Source organism: Diabrotica virgifera, chromosome 8 (assembly GCF_917563875.1).
Source record: "Diabrotica virgifera virgifera chromosome 8, PGI_DIABVI_V3a".
Lineage (NCBI taxonomy): Eukaryota > Metazoa > Arthropoda > Insecta > Coleoptera > Chrysomelidae > Diabrotica > Diabrotica virgifera.
This window is the reverse complement of record NC_065450.1, coordinates 21,067,573-21,084,575: the sequence shown is the minus strand read 5'-3', so window position 1 is coordinate 21,084,575 and position 17,003 is coordinate 21,067,573. Positions and strand designations below refer to the sequence as shown.

Here is a 17,003-nt window from a genome sequence, read left to right as displayed (position 1 = left end):
TCCGGTAGATGGCCCTAGTTCATCCGTGACATTTCTTTCTTTGCAATTCGGGAAGGCCCTAAGCTGTGGTAAATGGTTAAAGCGGAGAGAAGAGGATATGGGTTTACTGATGAGGGGAAAAAGATCTCCGAAACCGGTATAGACTCTTCCTGCACTCTCCGCTTTAACCAGAGTATTATGCAGCTGCTGCATTTTCGTTTTGCAAAGAAATTGAGAATGTTTATACATTTTTAATTCATTTACTCTTTTGAGTATTAAGGAATCTTTCTTGTTGGAGCTTTACCATGCTGAGTAGATGAGTTGTGAATTATTTAAAATTCTCTCATCTTAATTTTCTCGGCACCTGTATGACTTATAAATTGTAAAAGTCTCAGGAGGTGTAACCAAAGAAAGTATTCCACCTGTTGTCAATCTGGTGGTACGGAGGCGATATTTATTGTCGTTTTCTGCGCTGCTTCGATTGATAACTTAGTTTGTTTTCCAGTAGATGGCCCTAGTTCATCCGTGACATTTCTTTCTTTGCAATTCGGGAAGGCCCTAAGCTGTGGTAAATGGTTAAAGCGGAGAGAAGAGGATATGGGTTTACTGATGAGGGGAAAAAGATCTCCGAAACCGGTATAGACTCTTCCTGCACTCTCCGCTTTAACCAGAGTATTATGCAGCTGCTGCATTTTCGTTTTGCAAAGAAATTGAGAATGTTTATACATTTTTAATTCATTTACTCTTTTGAGTATTAAGGAATATTTCTTGTTGGAGCTTTACGATGCTGAGTAGATGAGTTGTGAATTATTTAAAATTCTCTCATCTTAATTTTCTCGGCACCTGTATGACTTATAAATTGTAAAAGTCTCAGGAGGGGTAACCAAAGAAAGTATTCCACCTGTTGTCAATCTGGTGGTACGGAGGCGATATTTATTGTCGTTTTCTGCGCTGCTTCGATTGATAACTTAGTTTGTTTTCCGGTAGATGGCCCTAGTTCATCCGTGACATTTCTTTCTTTGCAATTCGGGAAGGCCCTAAGCTGTGGTAAATGGTTAAAGCGGAGAGAAGAGGATATGGGTTTACTGATGAGGGGAAAATGATCTCCGAAACCGGTATAGACTCTTCCTGCACTCTCCGCTTTAACCAGAGTATTATGCAGCTGCTGCATTTTCGTTTTGCAAAGAAATTGAGAATGTTTATACATTTTTAATTCATTTACTCTTTTGAGTATTAAGGAATCTTTCTTGTTGGAGCTTTACCATGCTGAGTAGATGAGTTGTGAATTATTTAAAATTCTCTCATCTTAATTTTCTCGGCACCTGTATGACTTATAAATTGTAAAAGTCTTAGGAGGTGTAACCAAAGAAAAATATTCCACCTGTTGTCAATCTGGTGGTACGGAGGCGATATTTATTGTCGTTTTCTGCGCTGCTTCGATTGATAACTTAGTTTGTTTTCCGGTAGATGGCCCTAGTTCATCCGTGACATTTCTTTCTTTGCAATTCGGGAAGGCCCTAAGCTGTGGTAAATGGTTAAAGCGGAGAGAAGAGGATATGGGTTTACTGATGAGGGGAAAAAGATCTCCGAAACCGGTATAGACTCTTCCTGCACTCTCCGCTTTAACCAGAGTATTATGCAGCTGCTGCATTTTCGTTTTGCAAAGAAATTGAGAATGTTTATACATTTTTAATTCATTTACTCTTTTGAGTATTAAGGAATCTTTCTTGTTGGAGCTTTACCATGCTGAGTAGATGAGTTGTGAATTATTTAAAATTCTCTCATCTTAATTTTCTCGGCACCTGTATGACTTATAAATTGTAAAAGTCTTAGGAGGTGTAACCAAAGAAAGTATTCCACCTGTTGTCAATCTGGTGGTACGGAGGCGATATTTATTGTCGTTTTCTGCGCTGCTTCGATTGATAACTTAGTTTGTTTTCCGGTAGATGGCCCTAGTTCATCCGTGACATTTCTTTCTTTGCAATTCGGGAAGGCCCTAAGCTGTGGTAAATGGTTAAAGCGGAGAGAAGAGGATATGGGTTTACTGATGAGGGGAAAAAGATCTCCGAAACCGGTATAGACTCTTCCTGCACTCTCCGCTTTAACCAGAGTATTATGCAGCTGCTGCATTTTCGTTTTGCAAAGAAATTGAGAATGTTTTTACATTTTTAATTCACTTACTCTTTTGAGTATTAAGGAATATTTCTTGTTGGAGCTTTACGATGCTGAGTAGATGAGTTGTGAATTATTTAAAATTCTCTCATCTTAATTTTCTCGGCACCTGTATGACTTATAAATTGTAAAAGTCTCAGGAGGTGTAACCAAAGAAAGTATTCCACCTGTTGTCAATCTGGTGGTACGGAGGCGATATTTATTGTCGTTTTCTGCGCTGCTTCGATTGATAACTTAGTTTGTTTTCCGGTAGATGGCCCTAGTTCATCCGTGACATTTCTTTCTTTGCAATTCGGGAAGGCCCTAAGCTGTGGTAAATGGTTAAAGCGGAGAGAAGAGGATATGGGTTTACTGATGAGGGGAAAATGATCTCCGAAACCGGTATAGACTCTTCCTGCACTCTCCGCTTTAACCAGAGTATTATGCAGCTGCTGCATTTTCGTTTTGCAAAGAAATTGAGAATGTTTATACATTTTTAATTCATTTACTCTTTTGAGTATTAAGGAATCTTTCTTGTTGGAGCTTTACCATGCTGAGTAGATGAGTTGTGAATTATTTAAAATTCTTTCATCTTAATTTTCTCGGCACCTGTATGACTTATAAATTGTAAAAGTCTTAGGAGGTGTAACCAAAGAAAGTATTCCACCTGTTGTCAATCTGGTGGTACGGAGGCGATATTTATTGTCGTTTTCTGCGCTGCTTCGATTGATAACTTAGTTTGTTTTCCGGTAGATGGCCCTAGTTCATCCGTGACATTTCTTTCTTTGCAATTCGGGAAGGCCCTAAGCTGTGGTAAATGGTTAAAGCGGAGAGAAGAGGATATGGGTTTACTGATGAGGGGAAAAAGATCTCCGAAACCGGTATAGACTCTTCCTGCACTCTCCGCTTTAACCAGAGTATTATGCAGCTGCTACATTTTCGTTTTGCAAAGAAATTGAGAATGTTTATACATTTTTAATTCATTTACTCTTTTGAGTATTAAGGAATCTTTCTTGTTGGAGCTTTACCATGCTGAGTAGATGAGTTGTGAATTATTTAAAATTCTCTCATCTTAATTTTCTCGGCACCTGTATGACTTATAAATTGTAAAAGTCTCAGGAGGTGTAACCAAAGAAAGTATTCCACCTGTTGTCAATCTGGTGGTACGGAGGCGATATTTATTGTCGTTTTCTGCGCTGCTTCGATTGATAACTTAGTTTGTTTTCCAGTAGATGGCCCTAGTTCATCCGTGACATTTCTTTCTTTGCAATTCGGGAAGGCCCTAAGCTTTGGTAAATGGTTAAAGCGGAGAGAAGAGGATATGGGTTTACTGATGAGGGGAAAAAGATCTCCGAAACCGGTATAGACTCTTCCTGCACTCTCCGCTTTAACCAGAGTATTATGCAGCTGCTGCATTTTCGTTTTGCAAAGAAATTGAGAATGTTTATACATTTTTAATTCATTTACTCTTTTGAGTATTAAGGAATCTTTCTTGTTGGAGCTTTACCATGCTGAGTAGATGAGTTGTGAATTATTTAAAATTCTCTCATCTTAATTTTCTCGGCACCTGTATGACTTATAAATTGTAAAAGTCTCAGGAGGTGTAACCAAAGAAAGTATTCCACCTGTTGTCAATCTGGTGGTACGGAGGCGATATTTATTGTCGTTTTCTGCGCTGCTTCGATTGATAACTTAGTTTGTTTTCCAGTAGATGGCCCTAGTTCATCCGTGACATTTCTTTCTTTGCAATTCGGGAAGGCCCTAAGCTGTGGTAAATGGTTAAAGCGGAGAAAAGAGGATATGGGTTTACTGATGAGGGGAAAAAGATCTCCGAAACCGGTATAGACTCTTCCTGCACTCTCCGCTTTAACCAGAGTATTATGCAGCTGCTGCATTTTCGTTTTGCAAAGAAATTGAGAATGTTTATACATTTTTAATTCATTTACTCTTTTGAGTATTAAGGAATCTTTCTTGTTGGAGCTTTACCATGCTGAGTAGATGAGTTGTGAATTATTTAAAATTCTCTCATCTTAATTTTCTCGGCACCTGTATGACTTATAAATTGTAAAAGTCTCAGGAGGTGTAACCAAAGAAAGTATTCCACCTGTTGTCAATCTGGTGGTACGGAGGCGATATTTATTGTCGTTTTCTGCGCTGCTTCGATTGATAACTTAGTTTGTTTTCCGGTAGATGGCCCTAGTTCATCCGTGACATTTCTTTCTTTGCAATTCGGGAAGGCCCTAAGCTGTGGTAAATGGTTAAAGCGGAGAGAAGAGGATATGGGTTTACTGATGAGGGGAAAATGATCTCCGAAACCGGTATAGACTCTTCCTGCACTCTCCGCTTTAACCAGAGTATTATGCAGCTGCTGCATTTTCGTTTTGCAAAGAAATTGAGAATGTTTATACATTTTTAATTCATTTACTCTTTTGAGTATTAAAGAATCTTTCTTGTTGGAGCTTTACCATGCTGAGTAGATGAGTTGTGAATTATTTAAAATTCTCTCATCTTAATTTTCTCGGCACCTGTATGACTTATAAATTGTAAAAGTCTCAGGAGGTGTAACCAAAGAAAGTATTCCACCTGTTGTCAATCTGGTGATACGGAGGCGATATTTATTGTCGTTTTCTGCGCTGCTTCGATTGATAACTTAGTTTGTTTTCCGGTAGATGGCCCTATTTCATCCGTGACATTTCTTTCTTTGCAATTCGGGAAGGCCCTAAGCTGTGGTAAATGGTTAAAGCGGAGAGAAGAGGATATGGGTTTACTGATGAGGGGAAAATGATCTCCGAAACCGGTATAGACTCTTCCTGCACTCTCCGCTTTAACCAGAGTATTATGCAGCTGCTGCATTTTCGTTTTGCAAAGAAATTGAGAATGTTTATACATTTTTAATTCATTTACTCTTTTGAGTATTAAGGAATCTTTCTTGTTGGAGCTTTACCATGCTGAGTAGATAAGTTGTGAATTATTTAAAATTCTCTCATCTTAATTTTCTCGGCACCTGTATGACTTATAAATTGTAAAAGTCTCAGGAGGTGTAACCAAAGAAAGTATTCCACCTGTTGTCAATCTGGTGGTACGGAGGCGATATTTATTGTCGTTTTCTGCGCTGCTTCGATTGATAACTTAGTTTGTTTTCCGGTAGATGGCCCTAGTTCATCCGTGACATTTCTTTCTTTGCAATTCGGGAAGGCCCTAAGCTGTGGTAAATGGTTAAAGCGGAGAGAAGAGGATATGGGTTTACTGATGAGGGGAAAAAGATCTCCGAAACCGGTATAGACTCTTCCTGCACTCTCCGCTTTAACCAGAGTATTATGCAGCTGCTGCATTTTCGTTTTGCAAAGAAATTGAGAATGTTTATACATTGTTAATTTTTGTTTTCATATGATTTCGCTGTTCAGTTAGCAGGTAAATGTCGTCTGCAAATTCAAGATCTTCTAACTGTTTGAATAGGTTTAATCTGATGCCTGTTCAATCGTTCGTTCGATCTTTCTCATTACCCAATCTTTCATAATAAGGAATTCATGTAGTAGGCAAGATTGAGGGTAAGAAAGCCGTTTCCTGAACGTAGACGTATATCCTGGCTAGGCAATTTTAGGTAGTGGACTGGTCTAACGTCAACTGATCTCTTTCGAACCAATGTGAATAGAATAAAATGGGTCAATGTGATCGCCAACATCTCTAGAAGATAGGCACCTTTCTTCTTCTTCTTCTTCTTATTCAATCCATTAATGGATGTTCGCGATCACGTTTGACCATTTTTCTCTATCCCTTGCAGTATGTATTAGGTCTCCTATGTTTCTTAGTCCTGTCCATTGTTTGACATTACGGAGCCATGCCATTTTCTTTCGGCACACTCCCCTTTTTTGTTCGATCTTTCCTTCAATTAAGGTTTGCAGAAACTGGTATCTTTTGTTTCTAATTAGGTGCCCCAGGTATGCCGTTTTTCTATGTTAAATTGTGCATGGCAGTTGTCGTTCTGTACCAATTCTTCTCAGGATTTCTGCATTTGTTATTCGTGAGGTCCAGGGAACTTTAAGGATTCGTCGATAAATCCACATCTCAAATGCCTCTAGCTTATTCATTGTGTTTATTTTTAATTCCTTCCATGCCACATTGGAGCACCGACCATATATAACATTTCGTGAATCTTAGTCTTTTGTTCAGGTCAAAGTCAGAGTTCGTAAAGACGTTTCTGAATTTCATGCATGCACTTCTGGCCCTCTCTATCCGACATTTAATTTCCATATCCGACATCCAGTCTTCACATAGCCAGGTTCCCAGGTACTTAAATTTTCTTACGCGCTCTACATCTCGGTTATTGTATTACATAATTGAGGGCTGATTATAAGGAACTTCGTCTTTTTTATGTTGATGCGAAGTCCCATGTTCTCGCTATGTTCTCCAATTTTGTTAAGGTTTTGAAGGTCTTCTATATTGTCTGCTATTAAGACCGAGTCATCCGCATATCGCATATTATTGACCCAGGTACCATTTACTTTGATTCCGCTTTCACATTCCTCAAGAGCTTCCTGGAAGATACTTTCTGAATATAGATTGAACAGTAGTGGGGAGAGAATGGATCCCTGTCTTACATATCTGAGAATTTTTGAGCTTGCGTTGTTTCATTATCCACCTTGACGAAAGCTGTTTTTGATTCCAGTAAAGAGCTTCAATGCCACGAATGTCTTTTTGATCTATGTCGAGTTGTTTTAATATATGTACGAGTTTAGGATATTGTATTCGATCGACGGCTTTTTCATATTCTATAAAGCACATCATTACATCTTCCCTTTGATCGTAGCAGTTCTGAGCTAGCACTTAAGTTGCAAGTTGCAACTAGTGCTTCCCTGGTACCCAGGCCTTTCCGAAATCCAAATTGTGAGCAACCAATAACTTTATCGCATTTTGTGGAAATTCTATAGTGAAGAACTTTGAGGAATATTTTTAAAGAATTAATGGCTCATCAGACTTATCAGTCGGTGGTCTTGACCCATTGTTTTTGTCAAAGGGATAAAGGTAGGTACAAGCCATTGGATAGGGAATTTTCCTTTTTTATAGATTTGGTTGAAAAACCTTTGGAGTATCGTAATTCACTCTTCCCGTCTTTCGAGGTATTTATTGCTCTAGTAATTTCTTTAATTGTGATCTCGGGATCAGATAGGTTGTTAATATCTATTACTTTTTCCTGAACGACTTCTACCTCAGGCCTCTCGTCTGCAAAGAGGTTTTTGATGTATTGTTCCCATATGAGTTTCCTCTCTCTATCATCTTGTGCCATTTTTCCTTGTTCATTTTCTAAGTTAGAAAACTTCTTTTTTCTGTATATTCCAGCTACCTCCTTTAGTTTCTTATGTAGATTGTGGTCATCATGTTGTTTTTGTAGCTGTTCCATTTCCTCACATTGTTTCTTTAGCAACTTGTTTTTTGCCGTTATTATCTCCCTTCTTATGCCTTGTTGTTGTTCTCGATATTTGTCTCGGTTCCCTTGGTTTTTATGTTTTCTTCTTTCTTCTAACATTGCCAGGATTTCGCCAGTCATCCAACTATTCTTTTGTATTTTTTTGTTTCGTATTATTTAAAACACTGAAAAAACGTTTGTTTTTCTATACTTCCACAAAATTTATTACAACTATGTTATTACTACAGCTGTTTCGGCAAAGTGCCTTTCTCAGCTGTAGTAATAACATAGTTGTAATAAATTTTGTGGAAGTATAGAAAAACAAACGTTTTTCAGTGTTTTATTGTGAGATAAAATGAACTTCCATCAAGTAACGGTCGAATCCATCAAGTATCTGTCATTGTTTCCTCTATGGCTCTCCATGTGTTATCCAAATTAACTTCTCTTTCTAGTTCTACTTTTGTATTCTTTGTTAGTTCTTTGTTTAATTTCATACTTAATTATCTTCTGGTATTCTCATCTTTAAGTTTAGCATAGTCTATTGTTGGTTCTGGTTTGCGTCTCCTCATATTATTGATTTTTATTTTTATTTCTGCTAAGAGAAGGACATGGTCTGATGGGACATTGGCTCCAGGGTATGTACAAGTTCTAGTTATTGATGATCCAAATCTTTTATTAACCATTATGTAATCGATCTAGTTTCGAACTATACCCTCAGGGCGTTCTGCTGGGACTCTCCATAGCTTAAACCAGGTATGTATTAGTTGTTTTCATATCGTCCTCTTGTCCAAATTAATATAGTCGTTCTCCTCGATCAGTTCTCTCTCCCAAACCGTACGGGCATATTAAATCGTCGTCTCTACCTTTCCCTAGCTTGGCATTAAAGTCGCCCATTATGAGGTTAACTTCATGTCTCTTAACGTTATTAAGCAGTTGCTTAAGTTCTGCTTCTTCTGTTGAGTCCGATGTTGGGGCATAAACCTGAATTATGTTGATATTGACTGGAGTGGCTTTCAGTTTGAGAAAGGCCATTCGGTCTGAGAGTGGGAAGAACTGTATTACCGATGCAGATAATTTGTTCGTGATTATTATACCTACTCCTTTTCTGTGGTTTTTATCCTGGTTCCCAGAATAGTACATAACTGCCCCTTCGACAGCACACCTTCCTACATCCGGTCACCATGTTTCTACTATCCCTAAGACATCTATCTTCAATCTCTTTACTTCTTGGATTACGTTAGTCAGCTTCCCAGCTTCATACAAACTTTGCACGTTCCATGTTCCGATCTTCATTTTACTTAGTAAGTCCAATTGGGTTAGACTTTTATCATTTAACTCTGTTCCCCCGGAGATTCGATTGGGGAACTGTTTATAACTCCGGAAAATTTATAATTAAATGACGTCATTGTGATTCTCTTGGGATAATAAGTAATGAAGGTGGCATTCCATTGCCTTTCTTCATGCCATTTCTTGGCTTGAGTTTCGGCCGCCCACTCTGGGTCAGACACCTTTGTAACCACCCACTCTGGATACAGACGTTACAGTTTCACCATATCTGGTTACCCTCACTTAGTTTAGCCTGAAGACCAATGCAGTTACCCGGGGTGTGGTACGTGGAGCCATAAGTGAGAGTTAGGTGTATTGCGAGGACCAGTTATCAAGAACTATCTCCTGTCTATGACACTCAATGTGATCGTTCCGATAAAAGGTAATACATCTGCAACACAACCCTACAACCCCTAGGCACCTTTAGAAGAAGGGATATCTCATATTATAATCTTAGGATTCTCCACATTTGTACCCTATTTACACAGATCTTCCTTTTAACAGTCGATAAAACTCACGTCTATATATTTATTCCATTCGTTAGTTTATATATGGTCAATGGTGGGACATTTGGCTCGAAAACCTGCTTGGTTGCTTGTCAATTTTTTATCTAGTTCCTGCTTTAATCTTTTCAATATGATTTTGGTTATAGTCGGAGAGATAGAAGCGGATTTTGTGCCTGATAAGTAATATGGAAAAACTATACGGGGATATGTTGAATTAGTTGTGTACATGACCTTCACCAACGGCCAGAAACCAGAGTGGGGGCCGAGGGTAGTTATAATGGACCCCTTATAGTCGCGGTTTTTATTATTTGTTTTGTGACGTACATGATCGAGATAGTGCGCCAAAATTTGGGAATAAGTAGGTCATGACGTAACTAGAAACAAAAGAAATAAGAGCAAGAATAGAAATAGCTAGATCAGCATTTAACAAGATGAAAATATTTCTCTGTAGTCGTGACATAAATCTTGATCTGAGAGTGCGTATGCTGCGGTGTTATATCTTTTCCACTTTATTATACGGAGTTGAGTCATGGACCATCAAGATGGGCAGCATTAAAAACATTGAAGCTTTTGAGATGTGGTGTTACCGTAGAATGCTACGTGTATCTTGGGTGGACCACGTGACGAATGCCGAAATTTTACGTCGGATCGGAAAAGGATGTGAAGTTGTACTTACTGTTAAAAGAAGAAAGCTTGAATACTTTGGCCATGTTATGAGAGGTGACAAATACTCGCTGCTGAGACTGATCATTCAGGGTAAAATCAGGGGTAAGAGAAGTATCGGTAGGCGCAGAATATCTTGGTTAAGAAATCTGAGGGAATGGTTCGGCTGCAGTTCCATCGACCTATTTAGGGCAGCCGCCAGTAAAATAAGAATAGCTGTGATGATTTCCAACCTCCGATAGGAGACGGACTTGAAGAAGAAGACGTAACTAAGTAAAATCTCCAGGGGTGGCACGCTGCGTGGCTGACAAAGGGGTGGGGCAGGGGTGAATACAAAAAATATAAGGGGTTTTTGATACGTTCGTGATTGAGAGAGTGCACCAAAATTTGGGAATAAGTAGACCATGACATAACTAAGTAAAATCCTCAGAGCCGGAAACCCGAGGTGGGTAACGAGGGTAGTTATAAGGGGTCAAATTCGCCGTTTTTATTATTTTTTTGTGACGCTCACGATCGAGATAGTGCACCAAAATTTGGGAATAAGTAAGTCGTGAGGTAACTACGTATAATCTCCAGGGGTGGAAAGCTGCGTGGCCGATAAAGGGGTGGGGGTAGGTGTGAATATAAAAAATATAAGGGGTTTTTTGCGACATTCAAGATTGAGATAGTGCACCAAAATTTGGGAATAAGTAGACCATGACTTAGCTAAGTAAAATCCCCAGAGCCGGAAACCAGAGTTGAGGATGTGGGTAGTTTAAAGGGGTCAAAGTTGCAGTGTGTATTATTTTTTTTGTGACCTGGCACAACATTTGTCCTTCACGCAGCTTTCCGCCCATGGAGATTTTACTTAGTAATGTCATGATCTACTTATTCCCAAATTTTGGTGCACTATCTCGATCACGAACGGCAAAAAAAACCCCATATATTTTTATACTCACCCCTGCCTACCACCCCTTTGTACCCCCAAGCAGCGTTCCGCCCCTGGAGATTTTACTTAGTTACGTCATGACCTACTTACTCATAAATTTTGGTGCACCATCTCCATCATCAGCGCCACAAAAAAAAAATAATAAAAACCGCGAATTTTACCCCTTGTCCGCCACTCTGGTTTCCGCCTCTAAGGATATTACTTAGTTATGTCATGGTCTACTTATTCCCAAATTTTGGTGCACTATCTCAATCACGAACGTCACAAAAAACCCTTTACATTTTTTTATATTCACCCCTGCCCCACCCCTTTGTCGGCCACGCTGCGGTCCACTCCTGGAGATTTTACTTAGTTACGTTATGACCTACTTATTCCCAAATTTTGGTGCACCATCTCGATCATGAGCGTCACAAAAAAAATAATAAAAAACGGGACTTTGACCCCTTATAACTACCTTCCTCCCCCACTCTGGTTTCCGGCTCTGGGGATTTTACTTACTTATGTCATGGTCTACTTATACTCAAATTTTGGTGCACTATCTTAATCACGAACGTCACAAAAAGCCCCTTATATTTTTTATATTCACCCCTACCCCCACCCCTTTGTCGGTCACGCAGCGTTGCGCCCCTAGAGATTTTACTTAGGTACATCATGACCTACTTATTTCCAAATTTTGGTGCACTATCTCGATCATGATCGTCATAAAAAAATAATAAACACCGTGATTTTGACCCCTTCTAACTACCCTCGGCCCCCACTCTGGTTTCCGGCCGTTGGTGAAAGCCATGTACACAACTAGTTCAACATATTCACGTATAGTTTTTCCATATTACTTATCACGCACAAAATCCGCTCCCAGCTCTTAGTTATGACTATTAACACTTTGGATGTGGCGCTTCGCAGTGTTATTGCACTCCAATTATTGCATCTACTTACGTTTCTTTTTTTGGCTATTTTTATTATCAATCCCTCCTTCCACTCCTTTGGTAATTCTTCGTCAGTTCATATTTTATTCAAAAGTTTATGTAACATTTGTATTAATAGCTCAGTATCAAATCTGCTTTTATTAGGACAATGCGTATGTTGTCCTGCGCCTTCGCCATTTTTTAGAAGTTTTGGTCAATTTCCAATTTTTTCCTTTGTATTTTCTCCAATATTCACTTTTAGCTCTGATGACTCTGCTCAGTGGCGGCCCGTGAGGTAGTGCCATAGAGCCATGGCACTACCTTGCTAACTATCCATAAACATATTTTTTATCTTCAAAACTTTTTAATTCCTATTAATTTTTTTGTGTGTATTTCTTTTGATCTTCATAAATTATATAAAATATGGCAACTATGGGCGCAATACAATCCCTGCCGACAGCGGAGAGTATTCGACAGGAGAATCTCCTTCGCGCCGAAGTCAGTACTGGCACGAGTAAAGAGAGAAAGATTTTACGAGCATTATATGTAAGTGACAGAGAAAGAGCTATATTGGACTATTAGTATACCTTAACATTAGAATCTCTGTGCCAGGCACGAGGGTATGAAGCCAGGGCCCGGATTACGAACACTCGATACGAATCGTATCCGCCATGTTTTTCCATAAGGCGCTACGGTAAAACATGGCGGATACGATGCGTATCGAGTGTACGTAATGCAGGCCCTGGTCTATTTATTTTGAGTTTCTTTACGTGCTGGTTTGTCGCTTTTATTATGTATATTTTCTGTTAAAAAGTTTTTGTATTTATAATTAAACTTTTAGTGCATCATGATCGTGGGTATTTGATAATATTTTGATTATTTATTAAGTTTAATTTATTAATTGACAATAAAGATTAGTATTTTAAAAAATTTTTTGGTGGTTTTTCGCTAGAAAAAAAAACTACAAATGTTATAAGGTGTTGTGGAGCTTTCGAGTTAGCTTTAAGAGGTCACGACGAAAAAGAAAATTCAGAAAATAGAGGTATATTTAAGGAGCTGGTCAATTTTAGCGCCGAATTAGACAAATACTTAATGGTTCATACTATTCAAAGTACCAGATCTTTCAAAGGTCTACCTTCTCCGGACATTTAGTTGCTTCTAATTTATTTATGTCCGAGGAGTTTTCTGCTTATAAGCATCAGTTTTCCGAATCATTTCTTAATGAACCATGGAGACAATTTTAATTTTTAAGCAAAACTCGGTTTAAAACTGAATTAGAAGTAGGTACTGTATTAGCGAGACGAATTAAGTACTACCTCTGGGGCTGTTTCGCTATCGGTTTTATTGTAGAGGGAAGGTTTAAAAAGCACATTTGAAGAAACTATTAAACTTTTAAGTATTTTAGTTACCATTCCTATATCAACATCTGAAGCAGAACGCTGTTTTTCGATGTTTACATCGAAACCTAGTGCTTTAGGTATGCTATCTGCAGAAAAGCATTTTGTAAATTGTATTGATAATTTTAATTATAAAGTCATTGAAAACTTTGCAACCAAAAAATAGAAGAATGAACTTCATATATCGTAAACTTTAAAAGTGACATTACAAAAATTTGTGCATGTGTGTGAAGAATGAAATAGTATTATTTTTATAAATTGGTAAATAGAGACTAAATCGTAATAACAATTTTCAAGCACTATCAGCAGTAAATGCTGGTGGTAGGTTAAGAGGTTTTTATTATTAATTAATTTACGGAACTGTTTTGATCAATGTTGGACAATTTCTTGGCACCTCAGATCAATAAACTTAATCACTCAACGAAAAAGGTACGTAATATCAATAAAAATGTTAATTCAGACAACAAACGCAATACTTAAAATTTGTCCAATTCTTGGTTTTATTGGGACAACAAAACGATGTTCATCAATTCATTATTTTCGTTCGTTGAGCCAATGTATTACGTTTATTGAATGGATGAAAATTCATTATGTATACCATAATATCACTTTATTGGTATTACGAACTCTGTTCACTGAGTCAACGAACACTATTTATTGATATTACGAACTCTGTTCACTGAGTCAACGAACACTATTTATTGAAACAACAACGTCGTTAATTGACCGACGAAGACTATTCGTTGTGACTGAGTCAACGAACACTATTTATTGATATTACGAACTCTGTTCACTGAGTCAACGAACACTATTTATTGAAACAACAACGTCGTTAATTGACCGACGAAGACTATTCGTTGTGACAATAACAGTGTTATTTCTCCTAACGTATTCCGTTTATTTTTACAATTATTTCCGTTTATTGTTTATCGTTCCGTTAATTATTTATATTGTTTATAAATACGGTTTTTCTTACAATCAATTCTATTCATTCTTACAATTAGTTTCGTTCATTCCTACTATGAACGTATTTTATATTAATAATTACTGAATGCAATAGCCCAATGTATGATATTAATTGATTAATAATAATTTTTTAAATCCCCCTTTTTTGTCCTTAACCTAAAGGACTTTATACTGTGTGATTTTTCATATGATTTCACTTATACAGTGTACTGGAATAAGTATTACACCCCCCGCCCCTTATTAACTTATTTATTTTTAGCACATAAACAAAACGCTCGGACAGGTCGATTTTTAAAATAATCAAAATATATTATAACATCAATGTTTCGAACTTTACACGATCCCTCTTCAGGTGACAGGCGCGGCGTAACTTTGATTTTTTTTTAATGGGAAAGTACGTCATGTGACAGCTTATTTAAAAGCGTTTGAAATAGTGATTCCAAAAATGTATAACACTTTAATCCTTTTTGAAAGCGCAGGTGCAAAATTTCGATCGAATTCTTTTTAAACGCATTATTTTTTTTTTGGAATTCTGAGAAAACTAATAAGTATTTTTGAAAAATTTAAACGCAGAATAAAATATTACATTATTACCGAGGGCAGAAAGTCCCTTAGAATAAACAAAAAGTTTCTGTTAAATGGTATGCCTATTTGAAATTAAAAATCATACTAAATTTTCTCTTTGTCACTCCTATGACTTATTCAAATAATCATTATAGAGGTTCTTATGGACTTCAGACCCTAGATAATACTGTAATATTTTATTTTGCATTTAAATTTTCAAAAATAATAATTAGTTTTCTCAGGATTCGAAAAAAATGAATACATTTAAAAATAAATAGACCGAAATTTCACGTTAATAGACACACAAAAATTTCCTTCTACTACGGACTACACTTGAAAACGAAATGCAATTATTATTCGGCACTTCGGTAACACAGAGAAGCTAGGGCTATCACGATAAGGAAAAGCCGTTAACTTTCAAATGGTCAAGCAAAACATTTATTGTCTCAACAACTACGATTATTGTCACAATGGACGCATTGATTGACGGTATTAAATGCAGTAGTAGATTGATTAATGCATTCGTTGTCACAACAATCAATTTACATCTATTCAATAATCATATATTACTGTATATTAACAACATTTGTACATTGTTTTAATGAAATCTGTACGTTGTCACGATAAACCAAGGTAATTGCTTGTCATCTACGAAATCAAGAACGTGAGTTGCTGCCAGAATTAACAGTATTTATTAAATATACGAAACTAAGTTATTGGCTGAATAAATTGAGTGTTATTGATTAATGTACTCTAGTTATTCTCACAATTATATTAAATCATTGTGACAATAACCTAATAATTCGTCAATGTCTAAAAGTTCGTTGAAACAACAAATTAAATTGTTGTGACAACGAAATACTATTCAGTAATCACTGTTAATCAATATTACGAACTAAATTTTTTTGAGTGAAGATATAGATAAAAGTATACTTTTTTTTTGTTTTTGTTGTCAGTATACCTTTTTTGGACAATATCGTGAATCCGTCACTAAAAATTTTGGCGGCTGCCCGAGTTGTGGCACTACCTTCTTAAAGTGGTACGAGCCGCCACTGACTCTGCTACGTCTTCTATGGCTTGTGTTATTTCATGTTTAGTATGTATGCACCTCTTCGATATAAATGATATACTACATTCGCTCTCGCGAGATTTTTTTTGACACATTCGGAATAGGAAACATACAACACAAAAATTCCTACCTCACGCTATTAGCTGCTGAAATTAACTTAATCTTTCATTAAAAAAAGAAGAATTATTAGAAATAGTGGGAGTGTCTACTAATCTCATAAAATTTTGTGAAGTTTAGTTCTACAAAATATTTTTATTTTGTACAATAAATAATTTTCTCATTTGTTATCAATACATTATAATGGTGTAAATAAATAATTATTGATTAGCGTAAGGTTTATGTCATTTTCATGTCTGTTTACTATTAATAATATTGGCTATGAGAAGGTGTGTTGGTTGTGTAGTAATTTCCAGTCATTTCTGACAACTGAATTTCCCAAAAAAGAAATTACTATGCAATTATTATAGCAATGTTTTAGAGGCTATAACTTCGTTTTTCAATACCATTTATACCAGCGGACAACTACTTAATGGTTGGTCTAATTCACTGTTCATGTTTATAGCTCTACCTAAGATGACAACAGCAAAAACCTGTGCTGATTATAGAACCATCAGTTTGTTAAACCACTTATTGAAAATTTTTCTAAGGATAATACATGGTCGTATCTACAATAAATGCGAGGAATACCTGGAGGACACACAGTTTGGTTTCCGTAACGGGTTTGGAACGAGAGAGGCACTGTTTGGAATGAACTTACTTGCTCAAAGATGTCGGGATATATCTGTAGACATATACTGTTGTTTTATTGACTTCCAAAAGGTATTTGATCTTGTTAAGCACTCTATATTGATCGAAGCTCTAAATGACATTGGCTTGGACGGCAGAGATGTTCGAATAATTGCAAATTTATATTGGAATCAAACAACATCAGTTTTAGTAGATGGTGTGGAATCACAGACTCTTAATATTAAAAGAGGAGTACGGCAGGAATGCCTCTTGTCGCCCCTGCTTTTCAACGTTTACTCCGAAAGAATTTTCAGAAAAGCACTTTCTGAGAAACAAGAAGGAATACTTGTGAACGGTGAAGTCATCAATAATTTGCGATAGGCGGACAATACAGTACTAATAGCTTCTAGTCAAGAAGG

The 17,003-nt window shown here is 37.0% G+C and overlaps 1 long non-coding RNA gene across 2 annotated transcripts; it reads right to left on the bottom strand.

The window, feature by feature from the left end:
- Nucleotides 1–257: 257 nt before the first annotated feature.
- On the bottom strand, nt 258–2,664 carry LOC126890028 (uncharacterized). Of its 2 annotated transcripts, none has more exons than XR_007700258.1 (3): nt 2,261–2,664; nt 881–1,301; nt 258–401 (listed from the first exon to the last, which is right to left on the bottom strand). It is a non-coding gene; the product is annotated as an uncharacterized LOC126890028 (long non-coding RNA). The 2 variants fall into 2 exon arrangements; XR_007700257.1 differs by lacking the exon at nt 881–1,301 and adding an exon at nt 1,361–1,781 and having other exon boundaries at nt 2,261–2,656.
- Nucleotides 2,665–17,003: the final 14,339 nt, after the last annotated feature.